The following is a 14,267-nucleotide window of genomic DNA, read 5'->3' as shown; positions in this document are numbered from 1 at the left end:
CTGCCCGCCCGCCCCCTCCCCCGGCCTGCGCCTGCCTTTGTGTCTGCCTGTCACTTACCGGGGAACCCGACGAAGCTGATTCGGGAGAAGCACAAAGCCAGGACACAGATTTGCCCACAAATTCTCTCACACACATTCCCCAGGCTGGAAGGTACAGCCCATCGCAGAGCTGATGTACCTCGAGAAAAGTGGGTTCGGGTCTTATTGAGGGAACCAGAGAAACTATTCTTTCCTCTCTCGCTCGGCACCGCTAACAAAACGCGCGGACTTCAGGAAAAAACAAAACCCCACTGAGTGGACTCCTGTTCCACTCGCCTGACACTCGCTGAGCGCAGCCCCCGAAAAGGGGGACACGGGGCAGAAAGGGGCGGACGCAAACGCACACCCAGACCCAGAGCCCCAGCGGAGAAAAGGGTCGAAGACCACTCCGTCTGTGTTCTCCCCAGGGCGGGCGAGGATAAACCCGAGGTTCGTCTGCCTTCCACGAAGGGAGGGGGTGGGGAAGCTTCAAGGGGAAGGTCGTGCCCCCCACAGCTGAACTATTTTAGAAAGGAAAGCAAAGAAAAATCACTTTCCGGAGGATAAAAGGCCGGGAAAGCAGCCGGCCGGACTCACAAAGGTAAGTTTTCTGGGCGAGGAGGACACGAGCACTAGCAGGAGAGAAAGGAGGACACAGAACTACAGGTTTAAAGGGGGGTGGGGGGGAATTAAAACTATATTTGTCAGCCATGTTGAAGAGGCTCCAGTAATTTGTGAAGCTTCCCTCTTCCCTCTTGGTATTTGTGGGTGACACTGCAGGCTTTGCTCCCCAGTCCCCACAAGCCCGAGAGAAAGCGCAGGGGAGAGGAAAGGGAGAGTTTCGCGGCACAAGAGAAGCGCTCTGACCTCGTTCTCGTCCCTCAGCCTTGCAGCAATCCAGCAGTGGCAGTCGGGTCTCCTTTCTAACAAATCCTAAAGGGCAGCCATCTTGCTTCCTTCTGCTTCTCTACGAAAGCAGCCTAGCCTCCGCATCAATATTCATAAGGCAGTTTGACGTCTGTTCTCATCACTCGGCGGGGCCGGCGTCTCGGGGCGGCCGCGGCGAGGGGGCGGACGTGACTCGCATGCGAGCCGGGCCTGGGCGCGCGGCGCTCGCGAGGAGGCGGCGGGGCCGCCCGAGCTCTCGCCGCAGCCGCCGCTCTCCTCCTCCTCCTCCGCCTTCTCCGCCCCGCTTCCTCCTCCTCCTCCTCCGCCTCCTCCCCCTTCACCCGGCCGCCGCCTCCTCCGTCCCGGTCTCCGCCGCCGCCCCGGGACCCTCGGCCCCGGCTCCCCGGGAATCGGCTCCCCGCCCCGGGGCTCCCCGCACAAAAGCCGGCGGCCCCTGGGGTCGAACGAGGAGGCGCGCGGTCGAGGCCGGGGCTGGGGAGCCAGCGTGGGGAGCCGTGGGCCCGGAGGAGCGCGGGGCGGGGGCACGCGGGGGAAGGTCCGGCCCCCGGGACCCTCTGATGGGTTTCCACTCCGGTGAAGGCGCGGGGCGGGCGCGAAGGGGGAAGTGGCGTGCGTCCCTGGCAGGAGGCTGCGAGACCCCAGTTTAACCTTTTAAACTTTTTGCTGGTACTGCACCCCACCGCCTCCTTAGAGTAGGTGGGCGCCGCCCCCGCCCCGACTCCCACCTCCTGGCAGGTATCCCCGCACACGCCCCCTCGCGCACCCACCCCCTGGTAGGTCCACCCGCCCCGCCTCGTCCCCGCTTTGGCATCCTCTCCACACAGTCGCTTTCATCTCGCTCAGCAGAAGCACTCCCCAGTTTCGCGGAGGGCATGCCCTTAGTGCTTTAGGGGCCTGTAGTTTTAAAGACTCGACAAATTAGGAATTTGACCCAGGCCCGCTTCTCCCCGCCCCGGCCCACCTTCTGTTTACTTTGGCCACGTGGGCTGGGAAGAAGGATTCACGCAGATCCGAGAGGGCTTTCGCACCAGTGACTCTCCACTTCGCGCTGGATTCGGTTGTAAGAAATAAATCTGCACTTTCAAATGCTTAAATTTACCCCCATAAGAGCCTCTATTTTGAAAAAATGTCCAGCCTTATAATTAAGTAATGACATCGACCCATAAAGAACTAAACGCCGAATGACGGACGCTCGATTTTCCCTGAAGTTCGGAATTCTATATAACCACTCGCATCCACTGACAGATTTTCTTTTCCATTGCCGAGTAGTTTTACTTCTCTTTTTAATGCTTTTTTTCCCCCTAATCTTACATTTTTTATGTGAAGATGAGATCAAGAACAAAGCCCACGTGAATTGGTATATCAGATGGTTTTTTGAGATTTGCCCTCTATTAGAAGTTCTCACGTTACTGGCATTCAAATTTTAGATAGACGTTTTGGACACATCTTTTACGGGATCACTACATTGTGATCACGATACTCTTAAGTAAACACAAGTTATTTTGTGTAGCTCACGGTTTTTTGTCCGCAAATTTCTTTGGAAGTCTTTACCTAATTTTATGAAATCGGAATATTTTCTCTTTGAAAAGGGTTAAAAAACTCTTTGTATGTGTCACGTTGTTACTAAGAAGAGTGTTTGAAGTGAAACGCTGTTTATTCCACTTTGAGACAAAGTTGACTTCGATTTCTGGTTTTGCACTAGACTAAGTAAAATCGTTCGTTTCCCTCAGCATTCACGTAAAATGAATTTCCATCTTTTCTAATGGTACACTAATGTGTCACTGAAGTCTTGGCAATTGCTAATGGACTTTAAGCTGTTTGAAAGGTGCCTTGTAATTTGTTTCTCAAGTCCCAAAAGTAAAGTTTTCCAAAGGCTGTGACGTACGGTTGTGCAGCGCACAGAACAGCAGAATTGTGGGAAGCGTGAGCTTTGGAGTCCACAGAGGCAGATGAATCTTGACTCCACGCTTACTAAATGTGTGACCTTGAGCATGGTACTTAACCCTTTGTGTATGTCAGTTTCCTCACCTGTCAAACACCATCTAAAACAGTGTGGCTGTGAGGATTAACTATGACACTAAGTGCCCAGGTGGTTATTACTACTGGTTATTACTATTACCAGTCATAAGCCATCTTTCAAGAGGTTTTCTTGTTTAACTAGAAGTATAGAAGTAATTATATGTCTTCCTACATTGAATAACATGGCAAATATTGTATTGGCATGTGTCTGATATAAACACCCGTATATGCCCTTATTTATATGATAATTGAGGAACTGGTCTGTAGGGTCACCTCCCTCTCATCTTTTAAACCTCTCTCTTTGTTGTAGCAGGTGGTTCTCGTCTACCTGGAGTCATACTTGGCTTGCAGTTGGTTTTGCAACAGGCCCTGAACCTTTTCTTGCCAACTTCTTCCTTTGCACCTCCACCCCACCCCACCCTTAACCACCATGACATTTGTTAATTGAAAAGAAAATACCTTACTCCTCTTGGCTGTTATGACTTTTCAACAGCAAAAGGAAGTAAAATTCTAAAGGTCTCCAGGTGTAAAATATCTTAGTGAAATTTTGTATTGTTGATTTTTTAAACACCTCTTTCTTACTTGCTATTTCTGGGAAAGATAAGCTATAGTGAACGTTGTTGACTGGATATTAGTGGGTAATTCGGAGCAAGCTTTTATTGTGTGCATTCTTAAGATTTCTCCTCTTACAGATGTGGATAATCTTTTTAAAAGATAATTTGCTGTTTTAACAGCAGTCAATTGCTATCAAACTCCTTACCATTTTCTTTTTTTTTTTTTCTCCAACTAGAAAGACCAGCACTATTTCCACACAGAAAAATCCTTGCTTCCTTACCAGAGGAAAAAAAACTAATAGAACAAGTCCCACAACATGCTATTCTGTGTTAGGAAATTGACTTGATTGGGCTGGGTACCTGCTGTCTAACTCACTTGCTCGGTCTCTAAGCCTCATAGGGTGGAGGCAGCTTCCTGTCTGCTTTGTCCTTTAAAGAGCTGACAACAGGGCTTTCCTGGTTGCGCAGTGGTTAAGAATCCGCCTGCCAATGCTGGGGACACGGGTTCGAGTCCTTGTCCAGGAAGATCCCACATGCTGCGGAGCAACTAAGCCCATGTGCCACAACTACTGAGCCTGCGCTCTAGAGCCCGCGAGCCACAACTACTGAAACCCGTGCTCTGCGACAAGAGAAGCCACCATAATGAGAAGCCTGCGCACCACAAAGAAGAGTAGCCCCCACTCTCCGCAACTAGAGAAACCCTGCGCGCAGCAACGAAGACCCAACGCAGCCAAAAATAAATAAATAAATAAATTTCTATTAAAAAGAAAAAGAGCTGACAATAGCAGCTTGCTTTACAATGCAAATTTCTTGTACTAACAAAAAAATAATAGGTGATTCTTAATTTCCTCCCCACCTGCAGAATAGGAAATTTTCTTTAAGGACTTGATTTTCTCTTCAACTGAGAGAGAGTTGTGGTGCATACACCTTTGAAAGAATTATAGTGGTTTAACAAAAACATTAAATCATGGCCTGTTGTTTCCCATCTCCAAAAACATATTTCTGAAGTATGACATGATAAAGATTCTCTGCATGCTTAAAAGACAATTGACCTTCAAACAGCACAGCAGTCATTGCTGGGAAGGGACTTTCTTGTTTCTTTTGTCTAGTGACATTACTGTACACCATACAAAGGTACATATTTAATATAAGTAGAATGCCAAGTTAAAAAAATCCCCAAGAGATGAAACATTTAGACAGAACACTTCAAATTATTGATATACATTATTATTAATACAAACCATTATTGTCTAAACCCGAGGATCATAATATTATGAGATTCTTGATAGAGTCTCTTTTGTTAATATGATTTCTACTTTTTCCCTGACCTTGTTTCATATGGTTAATTTCTCTTTCTATCATTTGGAAATTTTAAAGAAATAGACACAAATGATATAATCCTAACACTCAAATCAGGAGCTTTCCAATGTGTGTACTGATTTAATGGGGGTTAAAATGAAATGTTAGATGAAACTCAAAAGTTTAATCCTGTTAAAATATTTGTCAAAGACGTTATAAGAAGAATATCAGGGGGACTTCCCTGGTGGACCAGTGGTTAAGACTCTGAGCTTCCACTGCAGGGAGCATGGGTTCAATCCCTGGTCAGGGAACTAAGATCCCACATGCCACGAGGTGTGGACAAAGAATATTAGGCTCATTAGTGAGATAAATCTCATGGAAGTGCCTCCAGAAGTATTGCAAATGTGTTGCTAATATCAATCTCTTTTCTTCTCATAAATTCTGAATTCACAATCCAATAACTACTCTTCTTATTCTCATCCAACTTTGGTAACGCATTTAATATCCCACTTTCTTCTTTTTTTAAAATTAATTTATCTATATTTTATGTTTGGCTGCGTTGGGTCTTTGTTGCTGCACGTGGGCTTTCTCTAGTTGCGGTGAGCAGGGGCTACTCTTTGTTGTGGTGTGCGGGCTTCTCATGGCGGTGGCTTCTCTTGTTGTGGAGCACGGGCTCTAGGCGCGCAGGCTTCAGTACTTGTGGCACGCGGCTCAGTAGTTGTGGCTCGCAGACTCTAGAGCACAGGCTCAGTAGTTGTGGCGCACGGGCTTAGTTGTTCTGTGGCATGTGGGATCTTCCTGGACCAGGGCTCGAACCCGTGTCCCCTGCATTGGCAGCTGGGTTTTTAACCACTGTGCCACCAGGGAAGTCCCCCACTTTCTTCCGATAGAGTAATTTTTCAGTTTCAGTGATAAACTTCAATAATGAAGTTTATTATATAGGATTTTATAGTTTTAAAAGCATTTTTGTACACTAATATTTTTGTGGTAAGGTGTATACTAACAGTTTAATATTCAAAATCATATGCCACATTAAAATGGCATATAATTCCTGTCTTATAAAAATGAAAATTGAGGCTAAGTGACTTTTCCTGCAATAGAGGATCACCTCTCAAACCCAAGTTTAGTGAATCCAAGATCAGGCCTTTTTCATTATACCCAAATTATCCTCATATCTTTTCCTGCTCATCTCCGTCTAAATTTTTCTCACCATTATTAGTACTAACTAGTATAAGAATCTTCCCTTCAAAACTCAAAATTATTTTCCATTATTCTGTTACTTAAAAAAAACAACTCAACACCTGCATTTACATATACTACATTTACTTGTTAAATACTGGCTATGTACCAAGCATTGTAATAATTCTTGTACATTTATTATCTTTTAATTTAATGCTTAGCATAACCAAATAAGGTAAGTAAAAGCTTATTGAGAATTAACAGTTGAGTGATTTGGTTGAGATTAAAGAGCTGGAACCAAGGTCTAAATCTAAAGTTAGGTTTGTCTGATTCTAAAGCTCATGTCCTTGCAAGCTACACTGTTCTGTCTCCACAGTTTAGCAGATACAGATATCTATGTTTAATGCCATGATAAGTTTTTCACACAGTTAGGGTGTGTGTGTGGGGGGGGTTGTGTTTTTGTTTTTTTTACAATAACATTAGTGTTCCCTATCTCTTCCTCATAAAACAAAAGCAGAAACAAAAACTCTTGTCTAAACTTTTACTTGGTTTTTGTTTGTTTGTTTTTTAATCATTTGCTTTCTACGCTGTTTCTTTTATTTCCAATTGTATGCTAGAAGTTGGCATGCTTGAACTTTTTGGAATAATGATTATATTTGTGTAATAAACAAATGTGGTATCACACTCCTGCCCACTCCCCCCATCCCTATAACATATGTCTTAACCCCACTAACAGATTGTTTACAGATAAGTTCTGCTACCTGTTTTCAGTATTAGTGTGGTGAAAGGACGTTGCATCCTTGATCTGCTCCTGATTTCCTTGAATGACTTAGGGTTCATTCCCGCCAAACAGGGAAGCTGACAGGTGGAAAGAGTGCCACCTACTGAAATTGTTCACAGGACATGGATCTTTGGGGATAAAATACTTAGAATGGGATGGCACCAAATCTTTCCATTGGGAAAATGAATGAGACTCACCTCTGGAGCTTTTGAAAAATACAAATAACTAGCACTTCTCTACCCCCAGCAGTGTCTTGGTTTAATTAACGAGGTCTGGGATGGGGCTAGAGTAACAATATTTTTCAAAAGATTCACGGATAATCAGATGTACAGCTCTGCTGAAAAATCGCGGGTATAGCTTAATGTGTAAAAATACGATGAAAACAATTAATGCTTCCACATAATATTAATAGTGGGCACAAAATGTTGTCATTCATGGAGCATCCCATGACAAAAAGCAAACAGTGGGTATCTCACTACAGTCTGGTGAAGCCCTCACACCTTTGCAAAGATGGAGCAAATTTGCCTGTGACTCCCTTTCTGTATTTCAGGTTGGTTAAATCCTTCTAAGTTCTCTTGTGTCAGGTTAAAAACAAACAAACAAACAACTCTCCTTTGAGGAAGAGATAAATAATTAGCAGCCAAAGAATGACCCAGATTATTACTAGTGAAAAGGAAAGAGCAGGGGAAAATGCAAGTGATAGGACTGATAGCCTGATGCAGTGGGGAGAAAGAAGTGTTGAAAGTTGCCTGAGTTCAACTTGAGAAGAATACTTAGGGATTTTTGTTCTAACAAAAAAATTCTATTGGTTGAGTTTCATCACATTTTTCTAAAAACATTTAAACCATTCTTTAATCCAGGCAGATAGACAAATTGATTCTGATTTCTTTCTTTTTCCAAAATAATGGTCATGCAACAGTTTATGAATGTATTACAAAGCAGCTAACTATTAGTGCAGTTCTTCCTGGAAGAAAGAGCTTTACAGATTAAACTAATTTTAGGTCCCCATGAGTTAAATTCTTCCCTTTCTTATGATATTCTATATGGAAAAGAAGGAAAAATAAAAAAGGAGGTAGGGTAGTTACTATTTGACATCCAATTTTCTTCAAATATTCTAAAGTGTGTTTTCATACTTTCTAGAGATGTGTGAGAAAAATCTAATGAGATCTGAATCAGTGCCAACTCAGAGCCTGTGGGAAGGCAGGGTAGTTTCCTGTAAAGATCTACACCACCAACCTCTGTTTAATTTGTTTTCTTATTTTATATCTTAGAGTACAATACTATTACTATTTGGCAGAAAATCTCCTTGATCTGTCAGTAATTAGGCACACCTCTAAGTTGAACATGGGTTGATTGCCAAGCAATTGTTCTGCATTTCACAATAACTTTAAGCCCCAAGAGAATAAAGTACATTTAAGTAGTGACCACAAAATAGGGATTCCTGAAAGAAAAGTTGGAGTAGAAGGTGAAAAGAAACACACACACACACACACACACACACACACACACACACACACACACACATTAAATCAGAACATCAAAAACACATGCTAAAGAAGCATTTCTTTGGGGGTCCCTAACATTTATTTCTCTGAAATCTTATGATCACTGACCCTAGTTAGACTGGGTAGAGAGAGATAAGGAAGTGAGAACTATTGAAGAATGGTGTGCTTAGCACAGGGTTGGGAGATGTCAGGTGGGTGTGATCCTAGTGGTAATACTGATATACTTTAATAAAGGAGACTTTCCTGATTCTCCTTAAATCTTAAAACATTAATAGCTATTGTCTACTAGTGAACAAGAACCAAGAGTCTCTCTCTAAATTTAAAATCCAAAAAAGGCTAAAGTCATAATTTTGGTGGGTGAGGGCCACTGTTAAAGGTAAAAGTAGTATCAACTCACAAAATAGATACTCAAAAATATTTAGACAGAGAAACTAGTAAAAGCATACTTATTGGAATGTTAAACTCAGTCTGATATGAGTAAATGACATGGTTTAGGATTGTAGTCTAGACCCTGCTACTAAAAAACCTACCCAAAATTTTTAACATGCATTATCTCATTTAGTATTTACAATAATCTTTAAAATAGGTGAGACAGTTATGAATCCCATTTTATTTTATCTTATTTTTTAACACTAGGGAACATGTATTTAACACATGAGGGGACATGTCAGAGAGATTAAGTAACTTGCCCAGGATTACACAGCAGGTGATACATTCTGAGACTTAAGTCTTCTTCAGTATTCTTTCCACAAACCAAAGGGAAACAAATAAACCAACTTTAATTCCTTCCTGGGGGCAGAAAAGAAGCTCTGATCAACCTGTGACATTGTATCTTAGGCTGATACATTTGTATTCCTTGCCTATGCTCACACAGGCAGAGCGGAATGCTACAGTAATGGAAACATTTAGGGAAAGTGTGTTTACTGTTTTTCGTTTATTTACTTGTTTATGTTTTAATGTAGGCCATCCACTGTGGTAGGAATTCTGTTCATTCCAAATGTGAGGGGAAAGTTAATCTATTCCCTAAAAAACATTTCTAAGGAGAAGAATAACAAGTCAAGACACTTTGTCAGAAATTAAAAAAAAAAAAAAACTTTAGAAATGAAGCCTTGTTAGTCTCATTTTCCATTGCAAAATGGTTCATCTGAAGTTTCTAAACTGTCATAGGTTATGGTGATGCTTGAGATACTGATGTGTCATTTGTGTTTCAATTTCACATTCTTGAGAAGCAGCTTAATCAGCACATGACCATAACCAGAGTCAAATGGCATCGTTACGAGGGTTTGCTCAGGAAATCCTCAAATCACAGAAGGATCAGAAACGGATGGAAATACCATTGCAAAAACATCCCTTAAAAGGTGTAATAATAACGACATATCTGGTCATTCTTGTTTCACATTAGTGGTAGCATTTCCCAGGCTCTGCTTTCTCCGCCTTTAAGAAAGGCTATATTTAAAATTAAATTTAAATTAATTCTATATTTAAAATTAAACTTACATGGTGATGGCTCATTGCATTATTCTCACTTCAATATACTTCTTATTTTTTCTCTCATTCAGTGATATAACAGTGAACAAGATGTGTTCCCTGCCCTCCAAGAACTTATAGTCAAGTGGGAAAACAGACATGTAAACGGGCTGTGATAAAACACTCTGTGTTGTGTGCTGGGGTACAGTCAGAAGGGTGCTTACCTCATGTTTGAAAGCTCAGAGCAAACCTCCCATGAAAGTAATATTTAAGCTAAGAGCTTAAGGATGAATAGGAATTATTCAGGCCAAGTAGAAAGTCAGAGAAGAGTGCTCGGTGGAGATAAAAGAGTAAAAAGAGTATATGAAGAACTGGGGGCAGGAGAGAGCACGACATGTTTGAGGGGGAAAAAAAACTCACGTTCCAAATGACTTGTATAGGAAATGAAGAGGGAGAGGGTGACTACTCAGGCTGTGGCCATGTGCAGGGACCAGATCATGGGGGTTAGTGGCAGTCATGGTAAGGGGTTTGGGTTGTGGCCTAAGTGCAGTAGAAAGTCAATCATGGGTTTTAAGAGAGAAGAAAATGATCAGATTTGGATGTTGGAAATATCTCTCTAGTAGCACTAGGGAGAGTGGATTGAGAGAACACAGTAGCAGGGGCTAGAACACCAGTGGGGAGACAGGGGTAGTAACTTAGGGAAAATTAGAGTGGTCTTGAATTAGAGATTAGTCAATAGGAAGGAGAGAAATGGACAGGTACATGGACGTCACAGAGGTAGAAGAAATGGAGCCTAGTAACTGCTTGGAAGCACAGAGAAGCAGAGGCGGGGCTCCAGAATGTCACCCAGGTTTCTGACCTGGCTGGGGCAGTTGGTGGTGACTTTCACTGGAGATAGAAATGACAGGAAGAGAAGAGGACCTGGAAGTGGGACTTTGAGAGCGGAGTAAAAAAGAAATCAGTGATCAAAACATTAAGTTCGAGGCACCTGAGGGACATCCATGGGGAGATGTGCAGTAAGCAGTTGGATGGCTGAGCCTGAAACCTAGGAAAAAGATTCAGACTGGAGTTTGAAATTTGTGAATCATCTGCAGACAGACGGTGGTTGAGGGAGATACCCTTACACTCTGAGTGAGAAGAAAAGTGGAGTTCTAGGACAGGACCCTCAGAGGGACACCCCCTGTGAAAGAAGAGGAGCCCCCAAAGGAGGAAACCCGAGGTGTGTGCTGTTGTGGGAACCAAGTTAAGGACTAGCCTCATGAACGAGGTCTGACCTGGTGAGCAGGGCCACATACTAAGGAGCCGTCACCTGAGATGAGTAATGACGAGAAGTGCCTTGGGTATAACAGTGGGGCATTCCTTGCAATCCTTGGCCAAGTGAGCTTCAGGAGAAGAGTCCTGGTGACAGAAGCCAGATTGCCTGAGGTTGAAGGATAAACAGGAAGTGAGGATGTGGAGATAGGGAGAGCCGATGTTTAAAGAAGGTTGGCTACAGAGAGAAGGAAGCAGATAGCGAAGAAGCGCCAGGGCGTTGTCGGATGGAGGAAAGAATGTCTTAAGATGGGAAAGACTCCAGCATGTTACTGATGGGAGAGAGCAGATTGAGGTGGGTGGTTAAAGATACAGGAAAGAAAAGAAAACTTACTGAACAAGGCCCCTGAAAAGTAGGGAAGTAGGGTTTTTTTTTTTTTTTTTTTTTTTTTTTTGCGGTGCGCGGGCCTCTCCCGTTGCGGAGCACAGGCTCCGGACGCGCAGGCTCAGCGGCCATGGCTCACGGGCCCAGCCGCTCCGTGGCATGTGGGATCTTCCCGGACCAAGCACGAACCCGTATCCCCTGCATCAGCAGGGGGACTCTCAACCACTGCGCCACCAGGGAAGCTCCAAGGTAGTGTCTTTTAAAAAAGTATTCTGCTGACAAGCTGAGGAGGCGCATAGGCCTTACAAAGGAGGGGAGGACAATTGGTTTAGTGAGTTCATTATATCGTGCCCTCCCTCCATCTCTCTCCCTCCCTAGTGGGCTTTCTAGATTTTCTTCACAAGTTTCATGGCTTTGGAGAGAAAGAGGAATGGGGTCTGTGAAATGTATTATGACTTAAATGCTGGTGGTTGGACAAGGCTGAGGTGGTATCTATAATATAACATAAATTTCTAGAAATCGGAGCTTCTTTCAAAACACAAGGGTGTATTATAAAACACTGCAGCTAATAAATACGTACTAAAGGGATCCTACAGTGGAGGGACAATCTCCATCTAGGTGATGTGCAGTGATGGCTAAGGTTTCTAATCCGTGCTTTGTACTATAATGACAGCTCTGTGATCCAAGAATAATCATAAGAATATATACCAAATATTGATTGTCTACTGAGTGCTGAGCACAAAGTACATATTATTTTTATACTACAAGGATCCTGCAAGGTAGATATTTATTTTCAGTTTACAGGTAAGTAAAGGCTCAGAGAGAATAAATAAGTTTCTACAAAGAGCTGGTTAATGGCTCAACTAGCACCAGAACGAAGTTTATCTATTTCAGATTGTGAGCACTTTGCACTAAGTAACATGATGTACCTTTCAGAAATATCTTATTAAAAATTATTTTTGCTCCCGATTTCCCTCATAGTTATGTATTATTATGCAACTAAAATATCTTCTCTTTTAGATAATTGTGACCAACCAACCTAGGAAAAAATTGGTATTGGTGTGCAAGGGAGAGGGAGTTGGGGAAAATCTAGATCCAGACATATAGAGATTAATGAGAGAAAAATAATTATCTCCAGCATCACATATTCCTTCAGCTTGCCTATTTCCTGCATGCCGCAACTAAAGATCCCGCATGCCGCAACGAAGATCCCACGGGCGGCAACTAAGACCCAGTGCAGCTAAATAAATAAATAAATATTTTAAAGGTACAGAGATATTTTGTCTGCCCAGACCTGAAAGTAATTACACAACTAAACACTTAAATTGCGATTATGACAGGCACTACAAAGAAAAGGTTCGGAGGCTGTGGGGGAAGATACAAGGAAGGATGCAACCCAGTTTAGAAGTCAACTTGAGCTTTCCTTGAGGAAGTGATAATTGGGCTGACTTTTGAAAAATAACTAGAAATGAACCAATCAAATGGGGTGTGGGGAGAGGAGTCTTGTTTCGGGCAGAGGGAATTGCACATGGGAAAGGCCCAAAGCAGAAATGGATGTGTCATAAGGCCAGTGTGGCTGCAGCCCAATGAGTAACTAGGAGAATACAATCAATGAGGCCGAAGATAGGCAGGGACCAGGACATACAAGGCCTTGTAGGTCACATTGAATCTGTTTGGGTCATTATATATTGATTTAAACTTCTCAGGATCCATCCTCACTTTTGTCAGAGAATGATACTATGATTTATCCTTGGGAAACTATAAGCAGATAGGGTAGGGGAAAGAAAGAACCAGTCATGGCTTTCTTGACAGTAGAGAGGCCATCTTCGGCCTAATCCATTTTGTGAGCTAAGCCTGGCCACAATGCTTGCCCTTGAATAGGTCTCAGTAGTAATTATCTTAAGAGAGCACAAGGACAAACTTCTCAGGCAAAAGAAATAACCATAGCAAAGAGAATATATCAGTTGTAAAGACCCCCAGTTCTATTTCAATGGTAAAGATTAGCCTGAAGCTCTCAACCACCAGATCACCCTGAACCTAAGGGATGATGATGTTGGCCTTTTCAGACCCTCATGACTTCAATCAGCTAAAGCTTGGACTCTGTCAACTGCCCAAGTCTCTGTCAACTGCTCTGTCAACTGCCAATGGTACATGAATATGCATGTACCATTAGCTTAAAACTTCCCCAGTTTTGCTGTCTGGGGAGACACTGCTTTGGAAAGATCCCTGGTGTTCTCCTTACTTGCTGCAAGAGATAATAAATCCTTCCTTCTCCCAGTCTTTGGCTTGGTTGTGTCTTTTGGCTCAACATCCATCAAGAGGCGAACTCAGTTTTTTGGGTAAAGAGCCAGTCTTCAAACATGAGGTTTAGGCAGAGCCAGTCTACCTTCAGCTTCAAATGTGGGCCTGTGTTGAAGTAGCCATGGCTAATCAGAGAATAACTTCCTGCTCTCCCCACAGGAATTGTTAAGAGAGGGAAACATACAACCCAAGCCAGGCCAATCAGAACCAATAGGGCCAACTCTGGGCCTTTTGCTGGTGGTGTTGGCTATTGCAACCAGAGGGAAAAGCTCAGTTCTCTCAAAGGAAATGTCTCTCTGTAGCCAACACAGAGGAGAGTAGTGCTGAGAGATTATGTCCAGTTAACATCGCTGAATGGATCTACTCCATAACTTTTCGGGTTTGTGAACCGGTAAATTCCTCTTACCAGGCAAGCCTGTTTGAGCTATATTTTAGTAACTTAGAACTGGAGGTGTCTTGATCTATTATTTTTTTTTAAGTGGTACAAGAATCAAAGTGTGGTGACAGCTAAATTGTGGAATTAGCCGGGTGTAGGTAGGAAAGAGGCAACGAGGACCTCTTTCTGTTACCTGAAAACTGGGTTCACCTTGTTATTGAAC

At 43.0% G+C, this 14,267-nt stretch overlaps 1 protein-coding gene across 2 annotated transcripts in view; it reads right to left on the bottom strand.

Annotated features, from left to right (window-relative positions):
- Positions 1–1,177, bottom strand: part of TET2 (tet methylcytosine dioxygenase 2) — a 130,669-nt gene extending 129,492 nt beyond the window's left edge. For both annotated transcript variants that reach the window (XM_024751888.1, XM_024751889.1), the window contains exon 1: positions 886–1,177. The gene's annotated coding sequence lies outside the window, so the exon portion shown is untranslated. The remainder of the gene's footprint in view (positions 1–885) is intronic.
- Between the last annotated feature and the right edge of the window lie 13,090 nt (positions 1,178–14,267).

This window comes from Neophocaena asiaeorientalis, unplaced genomic scaffold (assembly GCF_003031525.2).
Source record: "Neophocaena asiaeorientalis asiaeorientalis breed wild unplaced genomic scaffold, Neophocaena_asiaeorientalis_V1.1 scaffold676, whole genome shotgun sequence".
Taxonomy (NCBI): Eukaryota; Metazoa; Chordata; class Mammalia; order Artiodactyla; family Phocoenidae; genus Neophocaena; species Neophocaena asiaeorientalis.
The sequence above is the reverse complement of the archived record's forward strand: the minus strand, read 5'-3'. Positions and strand labels throughout refer to the sequence as shown.